Source organism: Sturnus vulgaris, chromosome 11, assembly GCF_052056855.1.
Source record: "Sturnus vulgaris isolate bStuVul1 chromosome 11, bStuVul1.hap1, whole genome shotgun sequence".
Lineage (NCBI taxonomy): Eukaryota > Metazoa > Chordata > Aves > Passeriformes > Sturnidae > Sturnus > Sturnus vulgaris.
The window spans coordinates 2,503,761-2,521,758 of NC_142253.1; the positions used below are offsets into that span (position 1 = coordinate 2,503,761).

The 17,998-nt window shown below is 40.3% G+C and overlaps 1 long non-coding RNA gene across 2 annotated transcripts; it reads right to left on the reverse strand.

Moving 5' to 3' along the window:
* Nucleotides 1-5,504: 5,504 nt before the first annotated feature.
* LOC148222460 (uncharacterized) lies at nucleotides 5,505-17,988 on the reverse strand. 2 transcript variants are annotated; one of them, XR_015805958.1, is made up of 3 exons: nucleotides 14,389-17,988; nucleotides 8,901-9,016; nucleotides 5,505-8,461 (listed from the first exon to the last, which is right to left on the reverse strand). It is a non-coding gene; the product is annotated as an uncharacterized LOC148222460 (long non-coding RNA). The 2 variants fall into 2 exon arrangements; XR_015805957.1 differs by having other exon boundaries at nucleotides 8,901-9,019.
* Between the last annotated feature and the right edge of the window lie 10 nt (nucleotides 17,989-17,998).

The following is a 17,998-nucleotide window of genomic DNA, read 5'->3' on the forward strand; positions in this document are numbered from 1 at the left end:
TCAGAGCAAAGGCACAGCAAAGGTTCTGATTTGGCACTTCCCATCTGGAAGCACCTTCAGCTTCCAAACCTAAAGGAACTCAGGCAAATCAAACGGAGGGAGGATTTTTTAATACATTTAAATGAAATATAAATTTCCTTAGCTCAGAGAAGAACCAACCAACATTCTTTTCAGAGCATTAGGAACAATATTTTAAGTTCATTTTCCATCAGCAACGCTTCAACACAGCTCTGACACGTGAAACCCACCTGGGATTGTTCTGGGTCTCACAAAATGGGTGCTGTGTTTTTCCTGCTGCTGCTGGAACTTTAATTGCTTTAATGACTTGATGAGTTACCTCGATATTGGGAGTGACAGAGGCCTTTAATGGTTTAATAGCTCAGAGGAGCCCTGGCTTTTGAGTGAAGTTCAGAAATGTGCTTTAGAGTTGGAGAAGATCTCTCCAGATGAATACAGGCCACAGCCTTGAAGGATAAGGGAAGGCAGCTTCAGCAGGGAGACTCTCTGGAGAAATAAAATTTTGCTTGGGATTGTTTAGGTTATCACAGCCCCAGATGCATTGCTGCTCACAACAGATCTATTCCAACCTGATACTGAATTATTTTGCCTTTTCATGCTATCAGAGGAGACAGAAAAAAATGCATTTCTATCCCCATGTGTGAGCATCTGTGTGTGTGTGTGTACTCAAAACTCTGAGTAAGGATGAAAGGACATTTTCTGAGTCTGCATTTCTCAGCATTATATATTATTTAATTTATAAATTATGCAGTGTCTGGGTATTTTGAGGATGTTGCTGCTGCTGGTCCCATGGCATAGGCAGAATGTTTATGGCACAGGCACACTGGGTTGGGAGGGACCTTAAAATTCATCTCATCCCACCCCATCCATGGCAGGGACACCTCCCACTGTCCCAGGTGCTCCAAGCCCAATGTCCAACCTGGCCTTGGACATCCCAGGGATCCAGGGGCAGCCACAGCTGCTCTGGGAATTCCATCCCAGCCCCTCCCCACCCTCACAGGGAAGGATTTTTCTCAATATCCAAACCTGCTCTTCCAATTTACAGCACTCTGGGCTGGTTTTCGTTGCCCTTGTGCCAATCTTCTCTCCAGCTTCATATTTAAATTCTTTTTAAATCTCATCTTTCCAGGCTGTGTCTGGTGTCCAGACAAATGATGATGATCATGTTTAAATAATAAATGCAATTTCTCAGTTCCAATAAAACCCTTCACCTCTATCTCTCCATGTTACTGTTCTTTTTTCTTGTAACTCTCATCTCCTTACTCAGCCTAATGATCTTGATCTTGATAATTTTGTCAACAAATGGAATGGTCAAACCCCCTCTGTCCATGACGTGTTTCTGCTCTGAGGAGAGCTGTGCTTTGTGGGGTTTGCTGATTCCATTTGTTTCAGTGTCAGCACTACAAGTTGTTCTGCTTCCTTCTTATTTTTAATAGTTTTAAAATACTTTTTAATATTTTTAATGATGTATCAGAAACCAGATCACAATGTTTGTACTTAGCACTGCTTTATTTGCTTTCTAACGGGAGTTTTTCATTGACAACCTGATCTCTTTAACCTTCATTTGCTAAAAGCTTCTGTTCTCTTTTAACATATACTGAGTTGGGTTCAATCTGTATTTGCAATCTCAACCTGCACATATATATATATTTTTTTTTTTACATAAATATATATACAATGACCTATACATATGTTCATATATAAATGTTTGTGTACAGTTTCCCAGCACAGTTTTGGGGAAGGCCAAGAACAGAGCAGCAAAGCTGGGCTGGGTCAGAAAATTGGATCCTTGGAGGCAGCTCTGCCAAATCCAGCTGGGATTGGAATTTGGGATGAGGGGATGGGTCTGGAGAAGGCTCAGGAAGGGCTGAGGTGCTGCAGGGGGGTGAGTGGGGCTCACCCCCTGATTTTGTGGCTTCCTCTCCCAAATGAACTGGAATAATTTCCCAAATCCCAAACTTTTCAGCTCTTTCTGTGTCTTGATACACATCTTCTCTTACACTATGCACACCCTGGATTTTACACACCCTGGATTTTATACACCCTGTATTTTACACACCTTGTATTTTATCCACCCTACATTTTACACTCCATGTACTTTACACCTTCTGTATTTTACACTGCATTTTACACACCCTGTATTTTACACACTCTGTGTTTTATACACCTTGTGCTTTACACACCTTGTATTTTATACACCCTACATTTTACACCCCATGTATTTTGCACCTTTTTTATTTTACACCCTACATTTTACACACTCTGTATTTCCTTTATTTTACACACTGCATATATATACATATATATACACCCTGTGCTTTACACACCCTGTATTTTACACACCTTGTATTTTACACTCCCTGTATTTTATACACCCTGTATTTTACACACCCAGTATTTCACACACTTTGTATTTTACACACCTACATTTTACACCTCCTGCATTTTACACACTCTGTATTTTATACACCATAATTTTACACACCTTGTATTTTACACCCTATATTGTATACCCCCAGTATTCTACACTCTTTGTGTTTTACACTCCCTGTACTTTACACCCTACATTTTACACACTCTGTATTTCCTGTATTTTACACACTGCATATATATATATATATATATAAAATCTCTAAATATAATGTTAATGTTTTAAATACATTGAAAAAAAATACACATCCCCAAATAGGTCTGGCTTTTTGATATTCAAATATCATTTTTACATGAGAACAATCCCCCCAATCTGCACTCACATTTATTATGTGCTTCTGTTATTTCTGTTAGACATTTGTGCTTCTGTGGTTTCCATTAGGCCTTGAGAATATATCAATATATTTTATTTGCACATTATTAATAAGTATTTATAGAAATATCATCCAGATTTATAGAAATAATATCCTCAACAAAATCCTACACGGATTTTTAGAACAAATGTTTATGGGTATTGGAAACTTGTGCAAGGTGTAGTTTGTAATATTTTTGTGACACAGGCTCAGCTGTCAGAGCACAGTGCTGCTAAAATTCACTTCCTTTGGACAGTGATATCTGGCAGAGAGAAAAAAAATCAAAAAAAGAAAAAAGGAGAACAACCATGGATACAAGGGTGAGATTTTTTAAAAAAAACACCACAGATGACAGTCTCTTAGCCAAAATAAAAGAAGAAAAAAAAAAAAAAAAGAGGAGGTCAAATAAGTTAATCCTGAGAATAATTTATAGCTCCAATACCCAGCTCCCCTCCAGGCAGAAAAAGGAGATAAATGTGCCAACGTGGTGGGAAAAAAGCGTGGATCAGTGATGGGGATGATGCTGCATGACTGCAGTGCCAGAGGGATGGAGAGCAGGCATGGAGTGGGAAAAGCAGGGAGAAGCTGGCAGGAGCAGGGATTGTCACCCTGAGGAGTGGTGACAGCTGGGAGTGCCTGAGAAATGCTGAGCCAGGATCCTCCAGGCACAGACAGCCACAAAAGAGCAAGGAAAGGGAGTTTGGCAGGGACTGAAGAGATTATTCAGCCAGCAAAATGGATGCAGATGGAGTTAAACCACAGAGAAAATCTAAGCCTGCACTTCCCAAGGCACCTCCTACCCAGGTCAGCCTTGGAACAACTTCCCTAAGGCAGGAAAACACAAATTATTTTAATGAATTATCTTTCACCAGTTTGTGGCCAGAGATAAAATCTAAACCTGCACCTCCCAAGGCACCTCCTGCCCAGGCCAGGCTTAGAACAACTCCTGGGCTTGGTAAGGGAGGAAAACACGAATTATCTTTATGAATTGTCCTCAAAGACAAGCGGGTGCTGCTTTCAGGAATATTTACTCCTTTGGTATGATTTTTGGAGCAACAGATTGTGCCAATCTTTCAAATAGTTGTGAGAAAAAACTCCAAGCTTTTATAGAATGCACCAGTTTTATCAGCACTTCAGTGTTCCCCTACTAGTAAAACTACAATTTCTTATTAATATTGAGCAAAAACCTACACAAAGCTCACAATTATATTGGGTTTTTGCAAGTTAAAACTTACTTAGGCCTAAAAAATGCTTCCCAAGTAACAACTTTGCTTTGCAGAAATTCACTTCTCATAAATAGAAATGTTGTTTCAAATATAAATAGCTTTTTGTAGTAAGGGGAAATAATAATATTGGTTGAATACTTTTCATAAATATCTCCCTTTTACTACATGGATCAAAATTTCTCACAATGTCAAAGAGCACCCTCAAAATCCCAGCACCATTTTTGTTCTTAGGAAATTTGATTTGGTTATTAAATGAATCTTTTGCCCATTATTGTGCAGAAATTCTTCCATTTTGTAGCTGCTGATGCAATTTTTGAGCTTGTCTGACAAATAAGAGAGAATCAAAATGTAACAGGGAACGAAACTCAAGAACAGGATTAACAGCATTGTAATTTTAATGTGATTATGATTTCAGTCTTGCCATTGTTTAAAAAAAAAAAAAAAGTAATATTTGATTTGATCCTTTCTGCCCAGAGGAGATTCCTTTTGGTCATGGTTTTGGTGCAGAATCACCTAAATTTGAACTCATCACACAATTAACACAACACTTAGAGACAAGCAAGGAGCCTGCAAGCTCCAGTTCATTTACAACGTGATTAAATCTGCTTTTCAGGCACCTGGAGATGCTGGCAGTCTGATTTTGCCACAATTTGGAATATTTCTGTTGGAATTTCGACAGCTCAACCCACAGCCAGGACTTGGGGTGGAAGTGGCTGTGTTCTCCCTCGAGTGAGAGCTGCAGCTCCAACAAACAGCTTTTCCTCCCTAAAGCCAGTCTGGAATGCCTTGATGCTGATTATTATTTTTATTATTATTATTTTTATTATTCTTATCCTGTCCTGCTGGCCGTTTTCCACCGGCACATTTCTGTGAGTGCAAATAGAAACATGTAAAACGTTTGACCTCCTCTCCAAGCAAAACTGCACGGAGCTGTCACCCATCCCATGGCCAGCCTGTCCTTCACACCTAAACCATCTGTTTGTCATCTCTTGGCTCTGCCCGTGCCTCTCCCACAAACCAGCCATCTGCTGGGAGCCTTTCAACTTCTGTTTGCAGCCCAGGCTCTTTTATCTATCTTACAACTCCTTGCATATGTCAAAATTTTAATTACACAGCCACACATTAGGATGTCGTGGGCTCAGGGGGCTTTTTCGAACAGTGATGGGCTGCAAGGCTTTGAAAATGTGGTTTTATGGCTTGTTGATGGATGGTGTTCCTGAAGAGTGCAACTGGTTTGGAAGGGAGGGAATAGCTGATGCATGAAGTCAATAATTGTTCCAAGATACCTCCAAGTAATTGATGTCTGCATAATTCCATAAATGCTGTGGCTTTATTAAAATACAATAACAGTATTAATTTATATGAAAATTCGCCCTGGCTAACAGCTAATGCATTTAAATTTCAGATAATTTAATGCAGTCCTATCTCCTGGTAGGGTGGGAGGGGGGGGAAAGAGGAATCTCAGTAGAAATTCACTACATGCCTCAGATCTCATAAAATATAAGGTCTGAATGACTTTTATAAGTGCTATAAATATGATTAAGATATCCCCCTCCCAAGGCAGGAGGGTGAAATGGATCTCGCTGAACAAAAACCAGCCAAGAACATTAAAAATTACCATTTCAATTATGAATACTGTACATAACACACAGATAAAAACAAAGCCTTTCGTCTCTCCTGCCAGCTGGAGGGACAGAGGATGAATCCACAATTTTTATCTACAATTTTGATGCAAATTGCTGAGGAGTGCTCCCTGTTCTTTCAGGCTGACTTTGGGAGTTGATACCATTTTAGGACACAATCTATTTTGCAGGGAAACTCAAGGATGGAAGGGAATTTTGATAACACAAGATGATAGAGGAGAAAGGAGCAGCATGGTCCACAAAACAAAATAAAGGAATTACAGAGGATTAGCAGAATCAGATCCCCTTTCCCTGGAGTTCCAGGGCTTTGCTTTGTCTCTCTGTTCTGCCTTCACTGGTCAACTTCTCTGTAAAAAGCGAGGATTTTCCACTCTGAAATCCAAGAACACGTGGAAAGCAGATCGGTGGGGAAGTGTTGGAACCCCTGGCTTTGGAAAAAAAACCAAACTAAACAATTTTGAGAGAGCCCCAGAGAGGTTCAGCCCCATCAGAAGGGACCCTCTGAAGCACTGGTGCTGAGAGCAGGGGGAACTTTGCTCAAGGCAGGGAGAGAAATGGAGCATTTTGATGCTTCTTTGCCTCCATGCAGCTCTGCACACAATGGGATGCATCTTTTCCTGTGAAGTTTTATTCTCTTGGTTAGAACGAGGAGCTGTCCTAAGTCTAAAATTACACAGAGTATTGGAGCAGTTCCAAAAGATCTCTTGGAGGAGACAATCCCACCTTTTTGTTCTTTTTAATTGATTAAGGTAAGCAGCTAATGCCTGGAACAACTTGAAAGGAGCCCTTTCCCTTTTAATTAAACCTCTTTTGAACAAAGTAGGTTTTGAAATCACTGCTAGAAAGTTTACTGTGTCCACCTGATGCTGCTGAGGAGCACACCTGCACTGACAGCTGCTTTCCAGAAATCAAGGTATCCAAGTTCCTGAGAATATTTTTTAAAAAATCCTTTAAAAGATTAGCCCTCATGATCCCTCAATTTACTGACTGATCTTCTGCTACCAAACCAGGGCTGCACAAATTAAGAGCAGCTTTAAGTCATCTCCAGGCACTGTGATTGCTCCTCTGCACCTCTTCCAGCAGTGGGGATTATGCTCATAATGCAGATCAATACTGGCTGCTTTAATACTCTGTGTTCACTTGCTTTCAAATCCTCAAATTTAATCATGCAGCCTGAATGAGCAGCTTCATTGTTTTGGAGAAATTGCAATGTTTTTGAAAAGACATTCGCTTTGGAAACAGGCTTGAGGAACAAGACATTATTCACATAAAAGTTCTTGTAAATTTTCAGCTGAAGGGCTTTAATGTGGCTGTGGTTTAAACTATTCAGCTGGAACTGCTTTTCTGGTTTTCACATGTTGATAAAGAATAGGAGACAACAAATTTCATTTCATTCAAGGTGGAAGTGTCTGTTACAGATCCAAATGGAGAAAACTCATTAGACAATAACTCTTCCTGTGGTGTCAGCATCAGGTACCCAGTGCTTTCTGTGCTGTTCCAGTCCCAGAAAACAGTTTAGAATCGATTGATCTATATTTTCTCACCAAAGACGACACAAAAATATGATCTGCTGTGATATATCTGTTCTCCTTTTGCTGTGTGTATACAATGAATTCATACATATTTTATGGAAACCTTTCACCAAAAGCTCCTGCAATCCCATAAAACCGCCAGCTCCTGCTGGATGCTGAGGTGCAGGAAGATTGATATTTGGGAAAATGATTGACTTCAAAAATAACTTTGGGTTCTCTGAGCTGCTTCCTTAATTCAGGGAGGGGGGAAATTCCAAGGAAGGGAAGGTGGAGGAATGATCATGGAATGAGCACGACCTGCTCAGCCTGGTGAAGGAGCACATCAGCCCCATCTGCCTTCAACAAACAAATCTCTGCTTTAAAAGCCTCTATCCCCTGTTTTCTGACTATTCCCATCATCATTTAATTGTTTTCCTGCTTTCCAGTGCTTTGTGATTAGAGAATCATTGGTTATTAATGTTTTTTTTCCCAGATATTCTGATTGCCACAGCAGCTCCATCATCACCAGGCTTGAAGGAGGAACAATTAGATCATTTTTAGATTTTCTTTAAGCCTGTCTCAGCCATCACAAAAATCCAGCTGTGTGAACAAAGTACAGAATCCTCTTGGAGAGCAGACACTGTTTGCCATTTCACAATTTGCACACTAAAAATCAAATTACTATTTTTATCCTCCCTTTTCTGCCAGACATTAACTAAATTTGTCAACGTTAGCATGCTTAGAATTAAAGTTTTATTGACTCTTTTTTTTTTTATTGTTTTAAGGCAAACTTAAGATATGGCACATCAAGTTTTTATAGCTGCACTAGAAGACTTCCTGGCCCAGATTCCAGCTTCCAGTTCTGCTCCCAATCCTGGTGACAGTTTCAATCTGCTGCTACCTGGCTCACAGCTTGGACACAGCACCCAAATTTGGGCTCAAAAAAAAAGGAAAAGTGAGAGAGATGGAGCATGAGAGAAACTTCTGTCATGGAAAGAGGAAGAGGCAGTGGTGGAAATCATCCCCAGGCTGATGGGAATGGTCCCCTGGAATCATTACTACAACACAGGGAGCAGGTTGTAATTGTGAAGGAAAATTGGTTTATTCACCATTCTCTCTGAAAAGCTCCTGTCAGGTTATTTTATGCTGCAGTCTTGTTTTTATTCCTAAGTTTGACCCACGAATTCAGGCTTTTCCTCTGTGCTTCCATTACCTCTGTCTCTCATTCCTGGGACTTGTCTTCCACCCCTCCTTAGCATTTGCCACATGCAAATCTGCAGCTTTGAGGTGAGAGGAAAAACAGAATTATTTTAGGAACTGCTGTTTTCACAAGTTCCCCTGCTAAACTGCTTTCTGAGGTCATTACCCACCCATGTCTTTGAGTTTCTAATCCCATTTTCTATTATTCAAGAGACTCCCCTGGTTTTCAGTCCACCAGACTGAACCAGGCACAAAGTTTTAACTGATTTCCTAAATAGCTCACTGATGTTCACTACCTGAAATATTCCAGTAAAGGCTTAGATATCTATTTTGGTAATGTAAAATTAATTGGTTTTTTTCCTCATATTTTCATGCCTTTATAATTAAAATGATAGAATAGTTTGGGTTGGAAGGGACCTTTAAAGGCCATGAGCAGGGACACCTTCCACTAGAGCAGGCTGCTCAGAGCCCTGTCCAATTCCATAGTGAAGGGGTAGAATTTAAATTACAATTTTTTACCTGTGCTTCAGGAGATGAAGGAAGAGTCCTGGACTCTTTTATCATGCATTTCACTGAACACAGCTGAATTCCTGAAAATTTCTGGGAATTTAGTTGTGTGGGATCTGTAGCCATAGCTGCTAAGAGATGAAGGGGAAAATAAATGAGTTTATGGTGTTATTTGGAAAAGATAGGAGCAATTCTTGGGGCTGCCCAGTGCAGGGCCAGGAGCTGGACTGGGATGATACCTGTGGGGCTCAGATTACTGGGAATATCTGTGATTTTGTGACTTTAGTGCAATCCTGAGAGAGGCACCCTTGTGCAGCATCTGCTGAGCTGTCAGCTCCACCTACAGCAAAGGCTGCTCATGGCTCTTGCACAAACACCTGGAGCAGCCTCCCAAAATTCAGCACCGGCTGTGGATGCTCGAGTTCAAAACCATTCCAGTCCTGTAAAGAGCTCCAAACGAGCAGCAGATGAAAGGGGACTGCAGGGAATTTCTGAGACCTCTGTGGAGGTGAATTTTTAACAGCAGGAGCAAATCACTACCAGGGTTTCACATGCCGTGGTTGTGTGGAGCAGGAGAACACCATTTCCAGGTCTCCCTCCTGAAGCAATCAGGATTGGTGATATTTCTATTGCTAATTGGAAATAAGATTAAACCAGACCCCACACAGACAGTTTGTCTGTCTGCCCACAGCAGAGCCCCAATCTGATGATCTGATGATCTGATGATCTGAGCTGCCAGTTTTATTGGGTTGGGAAAGGAATTTCCCACAAAATGATCCCAAATCTCCATTTCCAGTGCTTGGTGTAGCTGGGAGTGGAGCAGGCAGCTCTCTCCTGCAGCCACAACATGCCATGGGCACATCCTCACACACAAAGCCCATCGTGGAGTGTGTTTGATTTCCTGGCTGCCTTATTTGTTTACAACAATGCTCTTAAAATTGCCTCTCCCATCTGTGTGGTTCCTACTTGTCTGAATGAGAATGAGATATTAAAATGCCATCCAGATGTCTGGATGCATATCAGCATTAACATATTATGCAAATTGTCACCAGGATGAGGTGGTTTTTTTTTTCCTCCTTAAACAAAACAATATTTGGAGGTGGAATGTAAAGAAGGGAAGCTGTGAAGGATGACAAGTGAAAAAAAAAAAAAAAAGCACTGAGCATATTCAGCTGAACTTTTCAATCACTTTGGATGAAAGGGTTATGTACAAAGTGTCCTCAGTTGTTTTCACTGTAAATCTAAGGAAGGACAATTGGATGAAAACAATCTTGAAAAGCAAAACACACAATAAGCAAGGAAACAACACCAAGCCTGAAGAGCTTATAAAATTAATTCAACAAAGGAAAATATAGAAGTTGCCTCTGATCTCATGAGAACAGGACTTCATAAACAACTGCAACAAATATTTGTTGGCTGCTGGGCATCTAATTTAAAGAAACCTTTGGATCTGCCTCTGCAGAATGAGTTAAGTCCATGGAATTAACAGTGCAAGATCATACCTGAGCCTTCATTGCTCTAAAAATAAGAAAATTAAGATCAATATCTTTAATTGAGGTTGGGTTTGAGGGGATCCTTGCAACTAACAAGAAACACAGTCTCTTGAGTTTCCCTAACAAAATACAAAACACTAAAAAGTTTAGATTCATTATTTGGCTTCAAATATTTTAATTACTCCAAGTTTAAGCTGTCTGTCAGGACAAAAATGAAAATAGAAACATAGAAAGCAGGGATAATGGGAAAGGATTTTTTAGTGTAGTCACCCACATTATTTTTATCTCAAGATGACATAAACCAGACTTAAATTGTGTCTGGCAGATGTTTGCTTAACCTGTCCTTCCACAGATCCTGCATTATTGACTCCAGTACCTCTCTGGCCTTTAGGCTGGACTTTTCCCTGGTGTTCATCCTAAATTGCCCTTGCAATTTCATCATGGAAATTCTCCCATTCCCAGGACACTTCCCACGGAGGACAGAGCTGGAGCTGATGCTGAGGAGGTTCTAAAGGAACTTCCCACATGTGAAGATATTTCCCCTCCCTCACCATCCCCCCTAGGATTAACCCAGCTCCATCCTGCCAGGCTTTCCTCATGCTCCATTTTTTTCTGAAATTTTGACCATGTTCCTCCAAGAATTCTCCTCAATCCAAGACAAGCCAGATGTTCCAGCTGTGGAGTTGCTGAGGAGTAGCCTTGAAGAATTGCTCCACCTTGAAAATGTGCTGCTCCTGCTCATTTATCATGATTTTCTCTCTGTTTCTCTTTGTTACTAACCCATCACCACAGCTCCTGCACACATCTTCCCTTCTTCCCTATCACCTTATCTGCACAAGGTGGCTTGATATGATTTGTTCTCAGAACATCCATGCTGGTTCTTTTCTTATCATCCTTTATCTTCTGAGTGCTTAAATAGATTGGCTGTCTGTTTATCCTGGTATCTTCCTGGGCACAGAGCAGGAAATGATTGGGCTCTTATTCTTCACCATTTTTAACAACATATTCCTTCATTATTGTCATTTTTTTGTCTAATACCAGTGGCACATTATCTTCCCAGAGAGTGTCTATTATGTGTCCCAGGGTTTAATCCACAGAGGGATGGAGAAGAAAGGATTGAATTCAGCTGCTCCTGCAGCTACTCCTGAGCGAGGATGACAATCCCAGTGTGCAGGGGATCAATGATATCACAAAAATTGATCTTTAATAAATAGACTGAGAGTCTGAGTGTATCCTGTAGCAGTCAGTGCAGGCAGAGGCACTGTGTTATGTTACATACATTATGGCAGAGGATATGCACAATCCCATCCTGAAAATAGATTTTGTATCTTTCAGTTTCCTGGGGTTCAGCTCTAAAAGCACCAGAGAGTTCCAATGATAATTCTCAAATGCCAGTCCAATGTCACAGGAGAGTAAATAGAAGGAAATCTATTCATATGGTTTAGTTCCTTCAGTCATTAAACCAGGAAAAAATTGCTGGTTTGAGGATTGCTAAGTAGGCAGAGAATAAATTTGTTTGTGGATTAATTGCACAGTAAATGATAATTTTTCAATGGGTGAACAAGATCTGCTTTTTGTATTGGTGTTTTTGGAGCGGCTGCAGCCACATCTACAAATATTTGTAATCTGTCCCTGCATCTTGCTTTAATTTGAATTCCTGAGAGTTATGAACTAACACCAAGAGTATAACAAATAGACCACCAGATCCTTTTGTAAATCTGATTAATGGAGCTTTAGCCACACTTCTTAAACCAGCATGGTGAACATTAACTGCAAAGCAAAGTTCCTCTTGGTGGCACCTTCCAGATGCTAAAAGCAGAATCCCAGTTTCAAGGCCTTCCCCAAAATGTATTGACCTGCCTTGACTCTCACTGCCCTTCACAGACTGGGGGCAGCCAGGCTCTCACTGCCTGGTTTGGTCTCTGCTGCTTCCCAGAAATGCAATCCCTTCTCCAAACCAGAGATCTGGACACACTTTGCATATTTTGTCTTCCTGCATTACCTCAGGAGGTGTTTCCCCTCCTATTTGAACTCCCTGCACAGAGATCTGCAAAGGAAAAAATGGAATTGCATCAAGGGAAATAAAAGATTTGCTGTAACCCAGAGACAAGTTTAGCTAAAGATTGACAGTTTGTGTTGGAGCAGTGCAATATCTGGATGTTTTGCACACCTGAGGTGATATTCTCTATCTCACAAAGCTATGACTCTGTTAATTTAAGCAAATCTAGTGATAGCAATAATTTAACTGGCATATTAGGAAATATTTAATTTTTACTTGGCCCTGAGTCCTTCACAATGACTCTCCTCACACACATCAGTGAGCTTCAGGTGCACAAAATGTTCCCAACACACTGATTTTAGCTATAAATATTTTCTCTGAAGCTATTTCCTAAATATTTCTCAAATACTACCTGGAGAGGTAATATTAGACTTTCTCAATTTACAGCACAACCTGTTTGTATGGAATTACCATGAGCATATAACATATCTGGTGATTTGCTTCCAGGTACCAGTACTTTTCAAGAAGCAATAGTTATAAATCTAGTCAGGAACATCTCACAGAGTAAAAGTGATGAAATTAGGTTAATACATTATTTATAATGAGTGATTTGCTCAGCTCTATGCAAAACAGAGGAACATTTTTAACCAGTTAAATCATACGAGAAGAGGTGAAAGATTGTTTCCCTCTTTCTTCTCATTTTCATGGCAGACTCTTCTAATTACTAATTAAGCTCTAACTTTACCACTTGTGTGTGGCAGCTGACAATAAAGAGCTGTGCCTGAACAGATGAGCAAACATCTGGCCAGCCCTGGGAGCAAGCATTGCTGCTTGCTCTTATCCCTTTTTTTTTTTTTTTTTTAGTCACAAACTCCTTTCCTTGATGTTTTCCTGCCTCCTTTCCTCTTTCACTCCCTTTGTACACGGTTCTAACAAAGAAATTGCAACTGGAGGAGCACTGGAGTGCAGAGTGGAGAATGGATTCTCGTTAATCATGCAGGTACAGCTCACTGGATAATTCATAGCACATGTCCCTGCCACATGGAGGACTTCAGAAGTGATTAACCAGCAGCTCTGGCTGCTGTCCCACCACATAAGAAAGTGTGGCAATAAAAGAGGATTCAGCCTCACAGCACCACAGAAGCTTAAATTTCACTGATAATAACAACATGAACATGGAAATGGGAGAGATGGGGAAAATATCTCAGGGAAGGAAAACAAAAATAATAATAATAATAAAAAAAAAAAGATAAGAAAACAGTTCTTCAAACCTAGAAATAAAAAAGCAGAACATCGTACCAGGAAATGTAACACATTTCCAAAGAGAGGCTGCAAGAGAAAACACTCCAATCCCACAAGAAGCAATTAGAAGATCCTGTGGAAATGGTGCATTAAAAAGATGAGTCTCCAAAGGAAGGAGCTGCTTTTTCCTCATCTCTTTTTTTTTTTTTTTTATTGTTGTTCCAATGGAATTCATCTGCCTGCACACTCTCTGCAGTGCTGGAACGGTGCTCTCCCCTTCCAGAGGATTAGCTGGCCTCTGTTGTGAGGGGCTGTGAATAAGCAAAAGCTTTTCCGAGGCTGCTGAAGAGGTTGAAGCACGTTTTTATTTCTCTTTGTAGAACACAAAGCCTGTAGGAGGGAAATTGCAAAAATATTGTTCTTCTCTAGCAGGCGTTGGAAGCACTTGGTTTATTTACTCGTCTCCCACCTGAACCAACCTCCAGCTTCATTTCAATAAATCAGCTCCCACTCCGTGGATTTTATGTGAGGAGTGGGGCAAAGAGAGGAGGGGAAATGAAGGGAAATTATTTTGTGGAGTGGATTATACCTCTCCCTCTTTCTCCTCCTTCTTCCTGGCTGTTTCTCTTGCCTTGACCTGAAAGAATTTGGGCATCTCATAAACCAGAGCATTCAGCCCTTGGGTTTAGACACCCATCACCTTCTAGATCAGTTCAGGTCTGGTTTAAAATGCAACTTTCCATTGCAATTCTTCAGCCCCACTCACCTGGAATCTGAAAAGGCCTTTATAGAGTCTGCTCCCTGCAATCCTCAGTGACTCCTGCTCTTCCTTGGAGGGAACTGAAGGCAGCACAAATCTGAGTTAATGGGTTTTATGATCAATCAGCTCATACCTGTCCTATTAATAATGCAAATGGGATAGGATTATTGAGTTATGAGGAGCTTATACACAAATATTAACCACTAATACATTCATTAAGCTGACTAAAGTATTAATTAGCTTTGATGCTGCTGGATTGCAGACTACCAGATAGTTTTACCAAGCCTGCTCAAATTGATTAGAGTGATCCCATGCTGAGCACTGTTTCCACAACAGAATTGATCTTTCTCCTGGAGGAGGACAAACAACATTCAGAACCACATCTGGGATGTTTGTGACTAAGCTTGGTTAGGGAAATAAGGAACAGGAATATCCTGCTGGAGTGCTTTATCCTGGGTGAGATCTAATTCTGAAGGTAATCACGTTAAATTTGATGTGATTTGGTTTAGATCCAAGAGAAAAGCAGAATAAAAGATTCTCCCTGTTTCACTGGGTACTGTAGAGATTTAGACCCATGACTAAATGAGATTTAAGGTCCCTTCCAACCCAAACCACTCTGGGATTTTCGTTCTCACCCTGGAGAAATGAAAGTAAAAATCCTACAAGGAAAATCATTCTCCTAATGAGGTGGACACTGTGGGTTCCTCTGCAGGAGAAAGAATAAATTGGTATTATCAGCACCCTCACCACAACTTCAATGCAGGCACTTGGTGAGAAGGGTGTCAATATTGATACTTTATGTTATACACGTTTAATAATCATAATTGGGGTTTTTTTTCATATATCTTTGAAGTGGTCCAAGACAAGCCTATGAAAGATATTTTAAAAATATCACTGGCCTAAACTGACATGGAATCATTTCACTGCATGTCTGGGTTAGGAAAGTTCCTCAGGGCTTGATGTGTGATGAATATTCTCAAAAGGGTCTTGATCAAGGAAAATTTCACTTTCTCACAGTTTTCCCCCAACTCTGGATGCTCATTGTTTCTGTACTATTTTCTCATTTCTCTGACTTCTGAAAGTGCCTTTTCCTTCGCAGCACTTCACTGACAGTGAGTGGCAGTTGTTCATTAACCATTATCTCTTCTAATTTTCTGTGAACTAATTGCAAGGAGCATAAGAAAAGCTATTAGAATAGCAAAGCTCTGAGGGATAAAAGGAGAAAAAGAGCAGGTCAAGATCACTGCAATTTACAGCCATATTTCTTTCAAGAAATGTGGGGGTCTAAAAGTCAATTGTTAAAAAGAAAGCAGAAAGAGACCTGCAAATATCAATTCAAAAATCAATAGAAATGTCCAGTTTGATACAAAGTTTTACAGCAATTTCTAGGGAAAATACTTACCTTATGACATGACAAGCATCTTTATTGCATAGGGTAAATGAGCCAGTAAAAACAAAAATATTGGGAGCATATTGGAGCAGAGCAGTAGGACTGAAAAACAGGAATGCTCAGGCACAAAGATAACATAGAGGAAAAGAAAAGCAAAACCAGCCCACAAAATAAATCCCTTTTGAGGTGATTCTTGCAGTCCAAAGTTGTTTTCTGAAAGAGGGAACAAGCTTGGTAATGAAAAGGCATCATTATCTGGCTAATGTTTCCCAGTATTCTGAAAGAAATAGAAATAAAATTATTAAATCTATCACAGGTTATGAGCAAAGCAATTTTGCTCCTGTCTGTGTTGATGTGTAACCTCAGCAGGAGATTCCTTATAACCTGAGCTGTTGATGATTACAAATCATCAGGTTCATTTATGTATCACTCGTGGTTAAAATTCACTTTTCATAGCAGTGAATGTGGGTGTGGGTGGTGAAAATTGTAAATTAAAATATCTACCCCAGCTGTTGTGTCAATACAACTTCAATAGCTCATGATAAAAAAAAAAAAAAGGTAGAAAAAACTTCAATGAATGTTATGGAAATAAAAATTTCCATATTTCCCTGTCTTAAAATTGTGACTAATAGGTGGATGTAGCATGAAAAAAAAAAAAAAAAAAAAAGAAGAATGATGAATAAAATGCTGCATTGGTCACATGTAGGCAACAGGATAGAGGAACCTTCATAAATCACACGTAGAGCCCGAGCACAGACGGATTCACAGGTGGTGAAACAACAGCTGACATCTCCAACGTGATGGGCAGGAAATATGGCCAGGGTGAGGAGTTTGGACAAGCTTTAATTCAGCACAGCACACTTTGGAAAATTGATGGCTTTTCAAATAACCTGAGAACATTCCTGCCCTCCTGACGGCGCCTGCTGGCCCCTGGGACTGGGAATGAATCCAGCACTGGAATGAATGGAACAAATCCCATTGTTGGGACTACAAAGAGTGAAGCTGAGCAGCTGCTGGTGACCACTGGTACCAGTTTGAGCTGATTCCCATGATCAATTATTTAATTACTCAATTAGAGCTGTTCTGACAAGACCACCAGCTCAGGAGTTAAAATAACATATGGGGAAGGATTTATTACCGTGCAAAAATCCTTCTGCTTGGGTGGGGGATAGCAGGAAGGGTATTCCTGAATTCCTTGTGGATGAGAACAAAAAAAAAAAAAACAAAACCAAAAAAAACCAACTCTGATAGCCTTGGAGCAGATGAAAGGCAGGTAAACAGAGCATCAGAGAGATCTGTCATCAGAAGGACACAGCTCTGCCAGCTTGGTAACCTTCAGCAAAGAAATGCAGGATGAGATCGTTTGAACACAGATTGGAAGAATTATGGGATGAAAAATTAGTTAAATAAATCAGCAGGCGTGCCAGGTGATCCTCTGCAGCAGAGATGGATGTTTCTTTTTTAATTTAAGTGAAAAGGCACAATCCCCTGGCTTGGACTCGAGGCTCTTGAAGGTCTTTTCAACCTCAACTTTTCTGATTCTCACAGGGACTACAGGTTCAAGCAGCCACCTTGGGAAGGGACAAAATCTTTTTTTTGCCCCTATTCCAATGAGTTTATGAAGACTTTAACAGTTGAATTTATGGAATTCATAAATATATGAATTTAGGAATAACTTTGAAAGATCCCTGAGAAGCTGTCCCTGATGGTGACCTGGTCCATGGAGGACATCCAGAGGAAGGAATTCCACCTTCCCATGAAGTCCATGGACTGCTGGGTTGGATCCTTCAGGAATCACAGCTGGGGGATTTTGCTCATCTGCATGGCCATGTAGCACCCTGTGACTTCAGGGATTGGTGGCATCTGAGCCAAGGCTTTGAGGGCTTTAATTGAAATATTGGCATCAAAACCCACAGTTAAAATTATTGAAATCCTCCAGTGGGACTAGCAGGTGGCACTTAAACTGTATAAAAGTCACTCTTTTGGTGATGCAGGTAATACAGATTAATCCAGGAGAAAGGGGTAGGAAATCTGGCTGGCTTATTACAGTTATTTTCTAAGTCCTGCAGTGAGCTATAGACAACTCCACATTTTGATGGAGTTTATTTTATTTTCCACAATCCATTCATTGTCAATGAAAATCCGTGTGAGCAAATTAAAATAAACCCAGGTTATCACTTAGATTTAATGATTTCCTGCTGGCCCTCTTTAAGGTTCAGGACTGAC